Raw genomic sequence first — 20,716 nt, forward strand, 5'->3', positions numbered from 1 at the left:
GCCCGTGTGCTGAACTAATGCCTAAAACCTCACAGTAGGTAGTAGAAGAGGGCTATACCCGGCAATGCGTCGGTTATTAATTAATAAGTAAGTAATAAAGTAGTAAGTAAGTATGGATTATTCAGTTTTTACATTGGTACACCTACCTACCTATCCATTTGTCTCTACCACATTGTAATGAACTTCCGATTAAAACATTTTTTTGGAATTATTTCCTATTTACATATATAGACAAAGGTATGCGAGTATTTGAGAGTGCAAGGCGCTGTGCGTTCGGCGCGCTTGCCTTGGACGGGCTTCCTGTCATGTCGGTAGGTATCGCCTGCGCCAGTGAAGGGGACTCGCCTGCAAGCCTTTGTTCCAAACCAACAGAGAAATGTTGCGAAACTGGTCTTTGACCTTTTGTGTTCTTAATGCACTTGAGTAGATACCCATTTGGAATAAACCTAAGTTTTTGCATAGATAGGTATTATTAGCTTATTCATAAACTCTGTTTTTGATTTATGAATACAGTTAAGTAGCTATACTTACCTAAATAAATACTTACTTAAAAATGAACTTATAAGTACATTGCTTGTCTATCAGTTTTAATGATCCTGAATAGGGTCTTTTGATTCTGAATTGATTCAATGACATTAAACCCAGAATTGGTAGATACGAGATCAAAAATTATTATTATTATTACTTACTTACGTGGAAATAATAAAAGGTAAAAACATAAGTATTATTGATCGAAGAATTTCGTAATCATTTTGCTACCTAGGTCACAGGAACAAGGGCCGGTAGGATTTGCCCTATGAGTTTCTAGTTGCAAAGTATCTATAAGTACATGTATTTACAAAATTCCGCGAATCTGACATCAATATACCTAGGCACCTACCAATGCCCTATTGTGGAATATAAATAAGGTAGGTGCGTCTAAAAAGGGCCGGTTCCAAATAAGGTCCATCTTTTCAAACTTTACTCAGTTAATACTTAAATTAAAACGGATACCGCGCGTCACCTCCCCAGTAACCAATCACAAAAGTGCACTGACGTTCATTGCTTTCGTGCCGACCATTTTGTCAGGGGCACTGTGTGTAACCTCAGAGGCGGTCAAAGTGTCTCAATTTATAAAAGTTCTGATTCAATTTTCTGTGTTTTAGTAATAAAACCCTGTCGTTTTGTCATAATTCTGAAATAGTAATGTTAACATACTTTCAGAACATGGATTGGCAAGGTAAGTTACCAAAGTTATTGCTTTTTATCTCGATTTTGTTTGGTTTTTCAGGACATATCTAAGTGCCTATGTAGGTCCACTTTTTCGGCCCAATAAGGGCCGGACTTTATTAGGGTACTTATTTTTAAAATAAGCATGATCAGTTATTTATATAAGTTCAAATATGCACATGGCATTTTTGCTACGATAACGACAGTTCAGTACACTATGCACAAAAATACCACTTGTCTAAACACTTTTTCTGCGTTGGATTTTTTCGCTTTCAAATTTTATAAAATTTTATTTACGCAAATTAACAATACCTACCTTTTGTCAAACGTATTTTTTATTTTATTTTAATGATTGTTCATCCATTACTATAAGTATATTGTTTTTAGTAAAGGCAAGAACAGAACCTTTGCAAAAAAGAAAATGGGGCGCAGGATGGTCTCAAACTGATTTTCAGGATGATATAAAAAAAACAACGAAATATCTGAGCGTCAACAGCTATAAACTACAACATACCACGGCGAACATTGAAGAATCATAAAAAAAACTGGAAGCGTGGTAATGTCATGCCACTATCAGAATAATAAAAAACGATCTGATATTCAAGAGTCAACTTTTAAAGAGTTTCTAACTAAGGCAGAGCCGAGACGAAAAGCATTAAATTACGTCAGACTGAAAATAACCAAAGATTTATTAAAAAAGTCAAGCAATAATACAAAAAGCCCTGCTAGACTAAAAATTATAACAACAATACTAATGGTCAAAAATTAAAGGCAAGAGAAAAAGTCACCTAAAAGTTCTTAACATTAAACCAGATAGAATCAAATCCAAGCAAACAAATTAAACTGAAACATACGGTCCAAGCCAAAAAATACAAAAAGTAATAAATGATAATAATTATTGTTATATATTATGTTCTCTAACAACTTTAATTTAGTTTTTAGTTATTTGATGAACAAATTATAAGTGAAACGTTGCCATTGTTTAAGTTATTTAAGTTTGTTTTAATTACATCTATGTTGATAACCAAGCAGAAAATATATAAGTACAATAAAAATATATATGCATATTTATTTTTAATCTCCTAGGTGCGGTGCGGTGGGTAGGTGCGGTGGTTGTCATATTTGTTATTTTCAAGCACTTAATAAGGTCCAGACTGTGATTAAAAAAGTGTAATACCCAATAAGGTCCAAAGACAAAAACAGAAAAACAAAAAATAGCATAAAACTACAATTTGTTTCATCTGTAACTCGAAAATAAAATAGTTGTTACATATATACATTTCCTAATACTTTATAAGGCCCACGACACTAATTTATAATAATTTCCTTTTCATTATACGAAATCCACGAACTTAATAGCAGTTTAAAACCAATGCTTTCTTAAGATGTGATTTTTCTGGAATATAATGCTTAAGTTCCTGCAGTTCAATTATGGACCTTATTTAGAGCGCCAGTGCCCAATAAGGACTATAGACAAACTTTCAAAGAACTTTTTTTGTAAGCAACTGGCCACTGCTGCCTTGTTTTTGAACAATGTTTACTCTTCACATAAAAACGGTTTATTTGATCATAATATCTTACATAGCAATTCACTTCCCAAAATTGATTTATAAGGATTTCCAAAAACCCGGCCCTTATTAGATGCAATTACCTTATATACTTTTAAGATGTACTTAATTACTCGTTGATAAACCGCATGTAGGTCCATTATATAATGTATATACCTATTCTCTCTTCCATATTTTTACTCGTATAGGTATTGATTAGCGTAACCAACCACATGAAAATAACTATCATTGCACCCTATTACGACCTCGAACAGAAGAATTTGTTGTTATTATAATGATCTCGATTTTGTTATGATAAGTAAAGATTTTTAAATTCAAATACACATGTACTTACACACTCCTTTATCCCCGAAGGGATAAGCAGACGCGCAACTGATGCACACCTTTTTTACCGTTTGTATTCCATGCCATGATATGATAGAGAGCGAGCCTATCGCCATAATATAGGTAATATAATTCCAGACTCCGAGCTCATACTGAATAGAAATACCCAATATCGCTTTGTTTGAGCCAGGAATCGAGTCCAAGACCTCAGCACTAAAGTCGTACCGTTATACAGCTACACCACGGAGGCAGTCAATTCATTTACTAACATGTTTAAATTACTTACCTACTTTAATTTAATTTAGCTCTACACTTAATTCCGCATTATTTGATACTAAGTAATTATTATTTTACGAGTAAATCGTGTGTCGGCTACTTTTACAGCCTTTTTTGCATGTTGCATATTGTCGAACTCCTACGATAGTACCTATACCTACCTACTCACTTACTTACATATTGCGAGTTAAAAGGGTGTACCTATGTATATTATAATGTACCTACTTAAATACTTTACATAAATTTTGGGAATAGAAGTCACTAAAATTATCTGAATTTTTTACGATTGTACAGTGATATTTTTTATTGTCTTGAATGACGAGACGAACTTGCCGCTCGCCTGATGGTAAGCGATAGGACCGCCCATAAAAAGTAGACACTTCATTCAACACCTTGAATTACCAAGTATTGTTTGGTATTCCAATGCGCTTACCATCCTAAGACATGAGATGTTAAGTTTTATTATGTCCAGTAGTGATACTAATCACGATGTCTTCCAAAACCGGAATACAACCGTGGCTGCACCCTGCTGCTTGGCGGCAGAAATAGACATTGTGTTGGTACCTCCTCAGGCGAACTCTCACATATGAGAGACCTACCACTAGTAAAACAGACTAACCACCCGTAGTCCGCTTTGAAATACTCTTTTTACTGGATTTTAAACTCAAGGTCTCGGGCGATAGCCTGGTTTACCGTCCTTATGACTGCCACGGTTCATGTCTTTATCAACAATAAAATGAAGCAGCGAATCCAAAATAATATAAAAATGATTATTAACATGGTTTAGACCAAAGATTACATTGCTCGAGTTTTAATAATAATAATTACTTACTTATATTATAAAGTTAAATTAAATTTTGTGCTGTAGTAGTTTTTGTAGTCAGTAAAATTCTTTACTAAAATGTTTTCATTTTCTTTCTTTTCTTGGTCCGCAATCATTTGACACCTCCTATATAAATGTAGGTGATCATATTATGTAAATATGTGGTTATGTGGCAAATACACGCCGCCTGATGACCCAAACCAACCGGTTCTGTAGGTGTCGAGATTGAAAGTTCAATTCGTGACATTTAGGGTTATTATGTATTTAAGTCCGTATAACAATAATATAAGGTGATAGAAGATGAAAATTCTTTAAAAAGTTACTAGATTTTGCCCGCAGCTTCGTCCGCGTAAAAGAGCTTTCCGGGACACAGGCCCGCTACCTATATATTTTTCCAGAATATAAAGTAAGTACGCGTTTATGAACTACTGGTTCAATTTGTTTTTTTTTCTATTGGGTAGCCTATTTACCGCGGGGGGCTATAGGCTATTTAACATCATCAATGAAAAATGTTGTAAAAGCGGCGGAAATTAATTTCTTTTGTGAGTTTCTAGTAGTTGCATGCGCTGCGTAATACTTACTGTCAAAAGTCTAGAGTAGAGATAACGCTTTCATCGATATTGTTCAAAAATCTATGGAATGCAGTAAGCTATGTTCGGACGTTTATTCGATGAGTTGAGGCAGTATTTTTTTCTCATAAAATATTTAAGTGATATCATTTTATACATCAAACTAGTCACAATAAAAGCTATTTTATTTCATACTTTAATCACCTTCACGACGCGGTGCCCGGGCGGAGAGAAAAACAGTTCCCCGGTTTTAATAGTTCCATCCGTAATATCGTAAACAAGGTCCTCCAAGGCACCGCGCGAGGCCCCTGTAAGCGCACGGCCCCAGGTGGTTCCCGATTCGTCTCTCCCTAAGGCCGTATCTGACAATAACATATTATTATATTAAGCGAGATATTACAATAGCAATGTTTTTATTACTTACACTCAATTCTTCTGATAGTTGATTAACGATGTATTTAAGTAGATAAAAATCATAGGCCAATCCCTGGGAACAATGGGAATAACCTATACCTATCTGTTCAACACCAATTTTAAAATAAATGTCAAATATATAATTACTAGCTGACCCGACAGACGTTGTCCCGGCTTAACTATGGATTTTGGCGCGCGCATTATGTCAATCGTTGACAGTTATTTCAAACAATGGACAGATATATAAAATTTAGATTTTCGTTAAGTTTTCTAATTTTCCGTGCAATTTTTAATTTTTTTTCTTTCATAAGAACCTTTTGCTAACAATAACAAACACAAAAAAAAATGGGAAATCGGTCCAGCCGTTCACGCGTGATGGCGTGACCAAGGGAAATAGGGATTCGATTCATTTTTATATACAGGGTCATTTTTACATTGCGTTAATAAATGAAACCACATACTCGTCTTCTCTTTTGCTGTCACTTTGCCAAAAATCATCCATTACTTAATAACCAATATTTTCATCAAAAATCCTGGTTTTAGTTTTTTCATTTTTTGATCCTTTGTAATTTAATGAGAATATGGCGTGTACGTATTTCTGAATGAAAGTATGATGTAACAACTGCAGTAAATTCTTTTAAAGCAGAAGTAGTGGCATTAGGGCGCGTAAAATTAAAATGACTTTTTATTAATATTTATTTTGTTAGAAACTTACACTTTTTATTTTACATCTACGGCTCAAGTGACTTATTGTAAAGTGTTATTTTCAACTAGATAAGCCTGTGGTTTAATTTAGTAACGCGATGTCAAAATGACCCTGTATATAGAAAACGCCACAATAAAAAAGGATTAAGTACAGATATTTAAGTAGTTGTCTTATTCGGTTATTATTTTATTTTGTGTATAATTTACACTATCATTCAAAATGAAAATATGCAAGGCGGCTTTCCATAAACGCATGGGCATTCTCCTTACTGATTACTCCAAAATAGTCAGCGAAACGTTTACTTACCTCCAAGATGTCGTGAAAGTCCGCGTTTAGATATGAGATAAGAAATATTCACAAGGTTGGTACAACTATTGAAAGTAGATGTAAGGGGTGTAATTGGGAAATAGCATAGGGTTTATAGCTACCTAATACTTAAAACCTAATTCTTTCACCCACCCTTATCAACACACCTGACTAAGTGTGGAACCCAGAACTTCTTGGTCAACAATCTTATATTTATTTATACCGCCACTAGTGCAAGGAGGCGATGAACCGAACAGTAGGGTACCTACACTGATGATGATTCATCTATCTCACGATTAAAGTGTATGGGGTAAGTACTATGTGGGTCGTTCTCACGTTTCGTTAAAATTTTCGGTGTTTATGAGAATTTCATAATTTATTTTTTATTTTGAATTCATAGAATAGGATAGGAATCATATCATTTTTTAGTAAAGGGATCAATATACTGATTCCTTTACTAAAAAAAACATAGGTGCGAGAATCAATAAACTCGCTGAAGACGGTTTGTACTTACTACTTAGACACATCGGAGTCCAATTTTTTTCCTTGTAAATAGTTATCCATATTACGGAAAAGTGTTAATCTTTTGCAGCAACGTCCGGGTAGTACGGTGGAAGTCGTAGACATTCCAATTGCAGCTTCTCTAATTTAGTGGGCATCTGTTGTGCAATATGGTCTATAAGTACTTAGCATTCGAAAATTGAGGAAAATTAGTAACTAGGTGCTCATTATGATTTGATGTTGTCAAAATGTTAGATCTTACCAAGGTATTAATATTTTTAGAGTTTGTTATTGTGTAAATATGTAGATTTGGTCAGGAAATATTATTACTAGTAATTTAAGACGTATGTAACGAATCCTTGAAAAGCAATAACATGCAGTTTCCAGTCGTCAAAACCTGCTGTAACTATCTATTCAATGTTTCACATTATACACTAATGTCCAAAATAAATTCAAAACATAAAGGAATCCGACATTAAATTAGCAAATAGTAAAAGTCAAGATTCAAGGTGATCAGGTAGTGACTGGATAGGACCAGTTGTCTCGGTGATTTTATTAATAGGCACTTTACGTGCCTTAGACCAACTAGGCTGGTAGCCAATACAACTATCTTGTATGTCATTAAATTAATAGGAAATCGCAAAAGTAACAGTTGGAGACTAAAAAAGTAAATATTTAGTTCTAGTAATAAATAGTTTCTATAAGTACCTAAATTCTATATAAATACATAGTGGATTTTTGAGACAGGGCAGTAAGGGCATCTGCCTTAACCGATGTAGGTATAAGAAAATTTGTAGGTGAATCTTACGATCTGCATCCAGTATCCGCTTTATGCAAAAAAAATATGCCAATCGATCCTCTTGCTTATAAGGATTAAAAAGCTTTATGGGAACATGAGAGGTTTGAGCACTTTTGTGGTCAGAATATAAAATAAAATGCCGTCCTGTAATTTTAGACGATGTACAAATTATACTTACTCGGACTGTGAATGAAAAAAAACCTTTCATGTCATACGTTAGGAATAAGTATACAGTAATTAACTTATTTTTAACTATTAAATGCATTTAATTGGACTGTCATGGCGACCAGAGATCAATAAACTAGATAGCCACGGCCAATGACGTTTTACAAATGTATTATTTTACAAATGTATGTATTAAAAATATCCCAGGCCACGGCGGTCGACGCTCAGACCGTATCAATGCGAGCTACTACTACTAGGGCTGTACAAGTATGTAACTATAGTAAGCTAACTAGAATATAATAAATTTCAAGTACTTAAAAATCTTATATGCATGGTTCATAGTGCAAACACAAAATAGACTGTTTTACGGGTTGGAGGCCATTGTGACCAGTGTATTTACCTCCTTGGCATTCGGCAATATAAGTAAGTAGGTTGATAGGCGCCGTGCGGTCAGTGCTGTATGATGTTTTATAATTTCAAATTCTAGATGGTGTTAATACTATTTGAGTAGTGACTTTCATGAATGTAATATGTTTCTAGTAATCAAGTCCATGGTAACGTTTATTATCTGGCGACCAGTTTACTTGTGTATTTAGTCATCATTCCCTTACCTACCTAGGTACATAATAAAACCTTGATGTAAAGATCTTGGAAGTATGTACCTCCACAGCTCTACCTATAGTTTTTAAAAAACAATAGGCATCTCTCCTTTAGCTAAAAGTACTTATAAGTAGATGCTCCACTTTTGTTGGAGGATAGACGACCTCAAGGCGAGAAATGCAAACTATTAGTCCGATGATAAAAATCACGTCGAACTTATTAAATAGCTTTAAGTCAAATTACTTATACTTAAATAATTTAAGTGCAAATCTGTGAAATTTTATTCCTAAGAAAAAAAATAAGGGTCGGTGGGTAATAATAATTATTATTAAAAGAAAATAATTAATGATAAAATCTTTTTAAGAGGAACAGTTTTTTTGCGTTTACGCAGCGCACGCAACGTTATATTTTAAAAGTAATAAACTTTACCCGCTTTTGCAAAAAAATTTCATTACTGCTCTGCTCCTATTGATCATAGCGTGATAATATATAGCCCTCCTCGATAAGTACGCTATCCACCACTGAAAGATTTTGTAAGTTCCTAAGATTAGCGCGTTCAAACAAAAAAACAAACTCCTCAGCTTTATATAGAAGTATAGATATACAATGACGTTTTATAAATAGACGCGTCATGGACTAACAAAATTGCACATAAAAACAGCACAGTATTTACTATAATCATATACCTATACAGCCCTAGCAGCTCGCATTGATACGGCCCCAGTGAACCCGAGTGGGCCCGAATGAGCCCGAGCGTCGACCGTTCCATCGTCACGACAGTCGAATAAAATGCATTTAAGTATTAGTTAAATAAAAATAATTTTAACAAAAAATTAAACCGCCTTCAAAATCCACTCAAAACCAAAAAATAACTTCACATAACAAGTATATATTGGATACCAATTTTGGAGTCGGTGCCTAATTAAAATTGCTAGTTAGCTATATTTGGTGCATAGTCCATCTATGAGCTTTTCTTTCAAATCAATTAAAAGGAGTAGGTTTGCGTGTACTACAACATACACAGTGAAAGGTGTAATACCAAGCACATGTATGGTGTTTCATCTTTTTATTTCCTCTTTTTTCGAGGCAGGGAGTGTAATACACCCACATTTGACCAGCTATATGTAACAGGGGAAGAATTTGGGTAGTGTACAGTTCACAAATTTAAATATTTCCTTAATAGCTTCCATTTGCTGTGCTGCGGCGATGTGTTTATCTGCGGTGACGATCTTACTTGTTGACTTTGTACGCTGGCAGCACATAGTTTTCGTATATTCGTTAATGTATTTATCTAGCTTAACTAGCAATTTTAATTAAGCACCGACTCCAAAATTGGTATCCAATATATACTTACTTGTTATGTGAAATTATTTTTTGGTTTTGAGTGGATTTTGAAGGCGGTTTAATTTTTTGTTAAAATTATTTTTATTTTTTGCTTTTTTGTGTTAGTAAAAAATAGACCATCTCAATGGCATAGTTGTATTTCGCTCACGATACGACTATCGCGCTGAGGAGTTACACCTCTGAGTACCACTGAAAAGGGGAAAAGGTGTGATGCTATATATATGTATGTAAGAAGTAGATTCAAGCAAACCTTACACAAAAACACAACTGATATTATTTGGCTCACAGTACAACTATCACGCTGTGGTGCTACACCTCTGCCTACCCCTGAAAAGGGGAAAAGGCGTGATGCTATATATATGTATGTAAGAAGTAGATTCAAGCAAACCTAACGCAAAAACACAACTGATATATTAGGCTCACAGTACAACTATCGCGCTGTGGTGTAATACCTCTGCCTACCCCTGAAAAGGGTAAAAGGTGTGATGCTACATATATGTATGTATGTAAAAAGTGGAGTCAATTAAACCCAACGCAAAAACACAACTAATGTGTTTCGCACGCAGTACGACTATCGCGATGAAATTATACGCCTCTGCCTACCCCTGACACGGGGAAAAGGTGTGATGCTATATATATTTATGTAAGAAGTAGATTCGAGGAAACCTAACGCAAAAATACAACTGATATATTTGGCTCACAGTACAGCTATCGCGCTGTGGTGTGACACCTCTGCCTACCCCTGAAAAGGGGAAAAGGTGTGATGCTACATATATGTATGTATGTAAAAAGTGGAGTCAACTAAACCCAACGCAAAAACACAACTAACGTGTTTCGCACGCTGTACGACTATCGCGATGAAATTATACGCCTCTGCCTACCCCTGACACGGGGAAAAGGTGTGATGCTATATATATTTATGTAAGAAGTAGATTCGAGGAAACCTAACGCAAAAATACAACTGATATATTTGGCTCACAGTACAACTATCGCGGTGTGGTGTAACACCTCTGCCTACGTATTTATATACGAAATTATACGCCTCTGCCTACCCCTGAAAAGGGGAAAAGGTGTGATGCTATATATATGTATGTAAAAAGTAGATTCAAGCAAACCTAACGCAAAAACACAACTAATGTGTTTCGCACGCAGTACGACTATCGCGCTCAAATGTTACATCTCTGCCTACCCCTGAAAAGGGGAAAAGGTGTGATGCTATATATATGTATGTAAAAAGTAGATTCAAGCAAACCTAACGCAAAAACACGACTGATATATTTCGATCATACTATAACTATTGCGCTGTGGTGTTACATCTCTGCCTACCCCTAAAAAGGGGAAAAGGTGTGATGCTATATACATATATGTATGTATGTAAGAAGTAGAGTCAATTAAACCCAACCCAAAAACACAACTGATATGTTTCACACACAGTACGACTATCGCGATGAAATGTTACGCCTCTGCCTACCCCTGACACGGGGAAAAGATGTTATGCTATATGTATAAGTATGTGAGAAGTACAGGCAACCAAACTCAATGCAAAAACATAACTAAATACGTCACAGGAAAGCTAAATTCGCGATTTCGTTTTCTTGGACGACATAATTATTCTATTTTTTTTAATTTTAAAACCAAACTACCGAAGCGATCTTGAAAAAAAAATTATGGGACCAATCTGGAGAGAAATTCTTTCGAATAAAAAAAGAATTTTCCAAATCGGTTCATAAATGAGCGAGTTTTGAGGTAACAAACATACAAAAAAAAAATTCACGTCGAATTGATAACCTCCTCCTTTTTTTTGAAGTCGGTTAAAAATAAGTTACATAGTGTATTCTTACTAACGTATGAAATGAAACTATTGATGACTCCGTCAGCGTTTGAGGGTGTTATAAGCTTCGAACTGCTAAGCTATCGGGAGTTACACGTGTTATTGTGAGTCAACCATAAAAGATAGACATATGCTGTCGTGGGATATTTTTTATATAACTTTAAGGAGAACATTTCCGTCATACATGATTTCTGTGTAGCTTTAACCACTAAGGTTGCACACGCGACGGAAGCTTAAAAAATGGAGTAACTTCTCCCGTTTTCCCAACATTTCCCTTCACTGCTCTGCTCCTATTAATTGTAGCGTGATGAAAAGTATACTATAACCAGCTCAGGAGTATGAAAAATAATTGTACCAAGTTTCGTTAAAATCCGTCGAGTAGTTTTTGTTTGTATAACGGTTATACAGACAGACAGACAGACAGACAGACAAAAATTTTACTAATTGCATTTTTGCCATCAGTATCGATCCCTAATCACCCCCTGACAGTTATTTTGGAAATATATTTCATGTACAGAATTGACCTCTCTACAGATTTATTATAAGTATATAGAAAAATACAAAAGTTAGAAACCCAACTAACCGCGACAGTGGTTGAAGGTTGACTATTGTGAATGTCGGGCAATTACCTCGCTTTCGTCTTGCCAGTATTGAGCTCGAACAACGTGTTTATGAAATAAAAACATCTTAGTAGATATATATAATTTTAAAAAGTGAAGATAAGTATTAAGTGATTTTAGGTTCCATAATTTGTTTTTGAACTTTTCGGTAATGTAGAGAACTACTTATACTTTATAATGTGATTGTTTAAGTATAGGTAAGTATATATTTTTTTTACATTGTTTGTTATTTATCACGACCGTAACTTAATGTCATTTCATTTCACTTATCGGGGTGCGAAGCCGGGCCTTAAGGCACGGTTACCCTATCATGACCGCTCAGTCGCGTCGCCCCCCACGAAAACTGGACGGTAATAATAAAGTAAGTACTTACTATCTTCGCAAAACAAAAAAAAAGGCTCCTAATTATCACTTACCGTAATATTAAAATAAATTACCGGAAATCCGAAATAAAATAAAATAACGATTACATAAACAGAATAACGACTAAAATTTTTTTGAATTCTGAACCATACACAAGCAGACAGTGAGAACTTTATTTATATGTATCAAAAAAACTGTGTGTGTGTGTGTATATATACGCACGAAAGAATAAATACTACATTGTCGCTACAAGGTAAAAATCTTTCTAAAAATTGTATCTTTCGCTTTATCTTATGTTTGTAGAGAAAAGGACACTAATAATCGAAAAGAGGTACCTATTTAATACAAAGTTATATTATAACGCATTATCTAGTTAAATAAATTTTATTTAAATATCATAAAATAATATATTTTCCGGACTTTAATAATTTTTATTTGTATCTATTATTAATTTATTAATTTATTTCTACACTTACTTATATAATCTGTTCAGAAAGAGAACCGTCGTGGCCGAAAAGTGAACTAACATTCGTTTTTAACATAGCAACACTTCCCCGCCATTTGGTAACAATGATAAAAGAGTATAGAGGTGACCGATATGGTCACGTGACATGCGGCACTTTGAATGCATAAAATGGCGCCGACTCCGCCCCTTACAATAGTGATATGCTAGTACCGAAAATTTTGTATCGACATCGAAGAGTTAAAAGAGAGATAAACAAGCCTAAAAAAGATCAAATACAAAAGGGGTTAGGTTCTACCATAATATAAACTAACAAACTGAAACTAATTTATAAGTAACAATTGTTAAAGAAAGCAGTACTTGTTGTGACAAACATCCAGTTGTGTTTGATTTATTTTGTATATTAGTATGTTGCACTATTCCTTGCTAAAAAATTAAGTTACAGATTAAGATATTTACATAATACACGATAAATGGAATAAGATAGCGTAGCCGGTAATTATTTGGTTGGTATTATTTTATAATTAGTTATTATGCTCTTTGATCGAGAAACATAACTATGTCTCAGCAAACTAAAATCAATGAGCGTAAAGATGGTGGTTAAGATAATCAATTATAATAATTATTTGCAATAACAATATGATTATGTATCTATTTCCGTGCATGCAAAGGTTGCTTGAAACATTAGACCGTCAATTGTAAAAATATATCTTATATTTCATCTTTATGTTGTTTCTTTTATGTTTCATTGGTTATGCAATAACAATTCTAATTTTATTCGTAGAAATATATTAAAGTAATATTACTATTAGGTGAAGTATAATAATCATTACTATTTTACTTACCGGGAATATTGTTGAAAAACAGTTATCTTTTACTCGCGGTAGTTTTAACGTATGGTTTATGCATTTCTTCTCAAAATGTAAAGAACGAATATATGTATTTGGTGTAGGATTCCAATCACGTCGCCCAATATTCTTAATCCATTTTGCCCTGGTTTTTAATTTTTTTGGTAATCTAGAAAAATATTCTAATTTCACTTAGTTTGTCGTTCTGGATAATACAATATTGATGTGCGCTCTAACATTCTTTTAAAGATAAAAACCGTAACTGATAAACGGGCGTCTGTTAAAAACATCGATATCAATAATTTCTAAACAAATCCATTCATCCCTAAGCTCGTGTGTAAACAAACATAATGATTTTAATGTATATAAATCACGCCTAAAAGGGTCCAAAGCTTAACAAACCAAATCCACATATAATTTTAATTGATAAAAACAAATCCAAAAACTAAATATACAAAGATATTTACTAATTTGACTGCCTCGGTGGCGTAGTTGTATTGCATGTCGGGTACAATAGCGCTCTGAGGTCCTGGGTTCGAATCCCGGGTCGGGCAAAGTGATGTTTGGGTTTTTCTGCTCAGTATCAGCCCGGAGTCTGGAATTTTTGCCCGATATGGCGATAGGCTCGCCCCCTATCACATCATGGGACGGAACATACTTGGCGAAAAGTGGGTGCCCTAGTTGCGCCTCTGCATACCCCTTCGGGGATAAAATGCGTGATGTTATGTATGTTATGTATTTACTAATTTTCGGTAAAAACAGTTACTAAACTATGATCAGATATTTCGGGGTCTTTTTTGCGTGAATTCGATTTGCATCCATTCACACAACACTGAGTCATTTTCGAAACTTAACAAATACACTAATAAACAAACTAAACAATTGAGAATATGATTATATTACTTTAAATGAAATATTTATGAAGATTTGTTTACATAGTTTGACACTACATGTACTTGCTGACTGGGCTGCAATAAATGGCGTCTTCTGCCGCAAAGCGGTCCCAGTGTGTTGAAGTCTCGAACAAGAACAAACATAGGAGGAATCTAAATTACCCTCATATAGTTATCCTTTTTTTTCAAATAGGCCAAAACCGTTGAAAAGAACGAGACAAATATTATGTTGCTAAGGTCGGTTTGCGTATACTTTAAAATAATCAAATGGTTACCTTTGGTCATCTTTATGATGCCGAATTAAAAAGCAAATAAAATGTCAGATGTTCCAACTTGTCAATCTCAAAACAATGTCACAAACGCGCCCACACAATTTAGTTACGTAATACTTCAGCGCGTGTTTTTCAAAAGTGGCTACATGTTGTGTAATATTTTTGTTGTTAATTTTAATAAATACACAGTGCTCTTTAAGTAAAATATAGCCCTAGGAACAAGCAATGGCCTGCGTTATTGTGGGGTGTAAATCTCATTCTTCTCGTAAAGAAAATTAAACTGAAGTCATCAGCTTCCACCGGGGAGTAAACAAAAAACCTAATATATTTGCTTAAACCCTGTACATAAGTGCAAAAGTGTTATTAATTATACTTTATTATACTGTAGTCGTATTATAATCTGCTGTTGGCCATTCGATCCAGTCATTATTAAATATTTTTTATTTTTACCAATTTACGTAGTCGTGTTCAATAGTGTTGTGCTGCATATTCTGTCGATAACATAGATGTTAGTATATTGTCGTTTACTATTTTGCATAAATTGCCTTTTGCTTTCAATATATGGTGGTGTAGTGGTAAAAGCCACTTGGAAACCGTGCGCGAACGCTGGGGTCGAGGAAACTATCTGATTTTCATAGTGTGTTTCATACAATGTGTTTCATTGCAGAGTCCCCACAGATGATGCTATGAGGCAAAAATGGATCGTTGCCATAGCTCGTCCCAATGGGCATTGGAAAAAACAGCACCGTGTTTGCTCTAAGCATTTCGACAAAGTTTTATTAACATTGAAATAAGTTATCAAACATATGTGACATGAATAATAGTATACCGCTGTGTTTTAATTTTACTGTCCCATTTTAGTAGCTTCTGTCAAATCACACCTCTTGGGTATCTTTTAATCGCTAAGAAATTCAGAAAAGAACAGAAGGCGTACTGGCTTTCTCCTAGACGAAATTCCGGCCGATTTCTTGTTTGTTACTTACAGCGGTTTCCATTCCTTCCGAAATTTCTAACAGTTTCTTAATTTAATAATCTAAATGCTAAACCATTTTTGTGTTTAGTAAATGACGTTTCGGAAGGCATGGAAACTGCTGTAAATAGCAAATGAAAATTGGACAAAATTTAGCTCGAAGAACGCCGGTAGTTCTATAGTTTATTGTAATTTAACAGTTTTTTACCGAGTGCTTTTATATACCCAGACTATTTTGGTACTTGAATACCAAATCAGGGTTTTGATATCTTTTTTTAGCCTTTAACTAAAATAGCAATTTGCAACGGTTTGTAGTTGAGTGACTGAAAAGTGTTTATTTTAGCAGGTCTGTGAATTTACCATAGCCGATAGACTAAGCATCTATCGATATCGATAAGATGTCAGAAGGGATCGCAACACAATTAAATTTCTTGCTGTCTAAGACACAGTACACTCAAATGTCATAGTGTTACTTCTATGCTTGTCATTGTTCTGAGTTACTGACTTGATGACGTCATGTCATGGCGGCACTCGTTTCGCATATTTGTAAAACAGATAAAAAAAGTCAAAACTTTCAAATGAATTTAAAAAAATATTTCATAATTTTATGATCTGGAACTACTATTTTCCAATTGCTTTTTGATTGAACTTCTTATTTATGGATTTTTGGCTTTTTGCTCACATATATTAAAATCCCCAAATTTCATGGTGTCGCTATTTCGAGACGATGTGCGCGCGCATCGTAAAAATTTACTCTCATCCTTTTTCCCCAAGGCACCGACTCCAAATCCAAACCAACCAAACCAAATCCAATATATATCTGTTATGTCAAATTATTTTTGGTTTTGAGTTTTTGAGAGTTTGAGGCTTTTGAAGGCGGTAAATCTTTTTATTATAATTATTTTTAGCTATTTATTTTCTCCTTGATATTTGTTGGTTGATACTGAGATATTGCATCACGAATTTACGACGAATGAGGCCGCTATTTTCCTGGCAACACTGGAAAACAGTCAAAACATAGAGTAGTATGTAGGACAAATCCAAAGAGAATTATAATATATAGGCTTGTTCTGAGTATATAGGGACAGAACAGCCTAGCGCAACAAGGAACAAAAAATCTTTTGTATGGAATTGACATGGCATTTAATGGCGGATACTGCTATCTCTCTCTCTCAGTACAGTTTCTCTTTCTATTCCTCACCGCCATTATTATTGTTTGTGTATTTCCTGACGTTTTGGAATACATTTGTGTTTATTGACTTATGTTTGTATTATTTGTTATTCAAACAAGTAAAAATATACCAAAAAGTGTTTTTGTTGGTGTAAGTGAATAGGTTTTAAAGACATGCCAGCAAAAAATCGTTTGATTATGTGTGAAATTTGTGGAGATCGAGTCAGTCGAATAAATCACAAAAGCAGAATGTTTATGGCGAAATTTCCATTGGATGAGGTCAGGTAAGCATTAATTAGATGTTTTAGTTATCGCGCAAATAAAGTAGCTTAGAAATAATAAAATTCTCATTTTCTAATTACCATTATGTTACTAGTGATGTTGTTATGATTATCGATATCGATACCTGTTTAAATTTATTAATCAATTTGCCCTCCGTGGTTACACCCATTTAGGTCCAGATTCTGTGGGAACATAGTGATAAAAAGTCGTAATTCTAACTATCTACATACCAAGTTTAATCGCAATCATTTTAGATTTTTTGCGGGTACGAATAATAAACATACAATTGCATGCACACGCTTTATAATATTAGTAAGATGATGACTGATCATCAGGACAAAAAATACTAAAGTCGTGTATGTGTCGGTGTGTGTGTGTGTGTGTGTGTGTGTGTGTACCAACAAAGATTTTAATATAAAGAACAATCGCCTTAGAAAGTCAGCCATACCATCGAAAAATTTGAAAGCTGATCCACTTCCTGATGAAATGTTGTTTGAATTTCCGTGCCATGTTTTTAGAAACAATTATTGCACAAATGATAATATCTTTCAAGAGAAGTGCGATAAAAGTGTCACCATCCTTTGACTTTATAATTAAATATTCTCATTGTACCTTGACCAATCATAAGTGCAACTACATTCGCCTACATGGTGAATAAAGGATTTTATTTTAAAATACAATTATTATTCAACATGTGAAAGCTTTTCATTTTATTTCGAATCGTCACTTTAGTCCAGCCTTGTAATTATAGTGCTAAAATGTTCACTGTATATTGTGAGTTGGATTGATAATGTGGACTCAAAAATACATTATATGAATTTTATCAAAGTAGCATTAGCGTCGATTCCCACCAGTAGAATTTATCGATATCGATAAAAGTGCTCACTACTATGTATTTTGTTCAGTTGGTAGTATTGTTATTTGACGTTCCTGACGTATTCTTCCGTGATATTGGTATTGATACGCCATGTAAATTCGATTTTATGTCCTGTCTCTTAAAACGTAGTGATTATATCAGGGTATATCACTGTCAAACAGTCCCTCTAAAAGTTTTTTTAAAATTATTTTGTTGTAAGATACTTTCAGTTAGATGACACTGGAGAATAAGTTATCAAAACACTAATCATGCCTTTTACTATTTATCCTTCATGGACAACAGCTTCAGCGTAAATTAACATAAAAAAATGTTAAAGTGCCTTAAACAAAAATACCATTCTTAATTTTTCTACTCTGAGTACGATTATGTATTTTCATATTTTTGAATACTTAATTTCAAAGAAACAAAAAAATAAAACCCGAGAAATTCTGATGACGTCACACATACAGTTGAATAAAGTTGTTCCTTGGTCCACCTTTCTTTTATTAAAAAACTAAGACATCGTCATTTTATCAATGTCAAAAAGATAATATTATTTCTCGCCACAGATAACAAAAATATTTGAACTCATGTGTGGCACGGGAATTTTCATTTGTGCAAAGTTTGTTTTAAATGTTTACGTATTATCTTGTCATTCTGTATTGGTTTTACGACCACACATCAAGCGTTCAAAGTTACTCGAGTTGCTTTGAATGAGAACTGATTATATATGGAAACCTAAAAGTAAAAAGCCATAAAAAATTTAATTTGGTCAGTGTCTGTAATAGAATACAAATACGCAAATACCCGTGCCAAACATGAGTTCAAACAAGTGTTCTAATATTTGTCTGTGTGTGGCACCGGCAAAGACGTTTTACAATAGACGCGTCATAGACTAACAAAATTGCACATAAAACGGCGCACTATTCACTATATAGCATCATGACTGTACATATAATTACAAATTGGCTCGATGAAGTCTTTTAGTTATACAGGTGTCAAATTAACGATATATATATTTATTGTATAATGAATTAATATTATATATATATAACCCTTCTGTGTCGCCTAATAATATTGCATCGTTCAGAAAATATTCAATCGTTCCTGCGTCGACCTGCTTGCTTTAGTGTTGATGTTTTAATGTTACAACCGGTACCTACATTTCTGCAGCAATTCGCATTACTTCCTTTATATTTTATGTAACAATTATCATTTTGTATACGACTTATTTATGATTTCGTTGTTTGATCATAATGCTCATTTTGTGTTTATTGTATGTTGTAATTTAACCACCACGTAACCCATAATTAATAGTTAAGTGATGGCAATTTAAAGATAATATCATGTACACAAGTGCGAAATAATTTTGCTTTTATCGCGTTCATTGTTCGAATCTCTTTCTTTTTAGATACTCTATTATTTAGATCATATACCCACTGTTATGGTATATATCTAATATGTATAATTTGTATCGCATCTGCATTTCGCTGTTGATTACTACCCGGTTTCATAGACCTGTTTTAAATCAGTTCTTATTATAATTATTTAATCTTTTCTTGTTTAACAAATTGTTAAATTAATCTGTTTGATATCTACATAAAATATTTTTATATTATTATCGCAGTAAACAACCTTCGCATGACGAAGAAAGTATATTTTAATGAATGCTAATCTTTATAGTTCCTTTTTCTATGGATAAGTATAATGATCATTGTAAACTTGATGTTAATTTCTTTTTCCAGTGAACATTTTCAATTTTTAAAAGTAGCGTGACTTATTTGTGAAATAATTTTGTTTGGCTTAGAATAAGTTTGTTCTTGTTAATATATTAGTTTCTTATTTGTGTAGAAAGATAATGCTAGAATCCGAATTTCCTTTTGATGAAGACAAAGATAAATAATATGGCTAGCTAGTATGTTTCAGAGTTAATTGCTGTTCTAGATTTGTAATCTTTATGTATTTCTATATTGAATCGTATATTATTAGGCAATTTTATAAAATAATAAATTTCTTTTATTTGAACATTGATACTTGATATTTATTTGATGATTACATTAAAATGATTATCGAAATACAAAAAGAATTCTATATATTTGTTATAAAGTTAAATCAATTGTTGTAAAAATATAGTTTGACAATTGAGAATGTTTTAGCATATTATAAATATCAATGTTAATTATCATTCGTCACAGTATGTATTTTAGACATAAAAATAATTTTTAAGTATATTTTATTATTTAGTATTTCGAATTTTGCATGCAGTTTATTTTAAAGTAGTATTTTCTTCCATTGAATATAATTAATAACTAAGATCAAATTATCAGCGCTACATAGCTTAATAGAGGTGTAATACTTTGTAAATCTAATATGGAATGTGAATATCATTAGTATTTACTTTTATAAGCATTTTGTACACAAAATGTTATAGTAAAATAAAATAAAAATAATATTTTCAATATTATGTTTGTCTGATTAACGATTTATTCTAGATCTTATTAATCGAATATATGTATTGATAATGATAGAAGTACACTGTAAAT

General features: G+C 33.4%; 1 long non-coding RNA gene across 1 annotated transcript; it reads right to left on the reverse strand.

The window, feature by feature from the left end:
* Positions 1–4,933: 4,933 nt before the first annotated feature.
* Positions 4,934–7,788, reverse strand: LOC115445138. The gene is made up of 3 exons (XR_003938796.2): positions 7,674–7,788; positions 6,710–6,854; positions 4,934–5,131 (listed from the first exon to the last, which is right to left on the reverse strand). It is a non-coding gene; the product is annotated as an uncharacterized LOC115445138 (long non-coding RNA).
* Positions 7,789–20,716: the final 12,928 nt, after the last annotated feature.

Source organism: Manduca sexta, chromosome 28 (assembly GCF_014839805.1).
Source record: "Manduca sexta isolate Smith_Timp_Sample1 chromosome 28, JHU_Msex_v1.0, whole genome shotgun sequence".
In the NCBI taxonomy this organism is placed as follows: Eukaryota; Metazoa; Arthropoda; class Insecta; order Lepidoptera; family Sphingidae; genus Manduca; species Manduca sexta.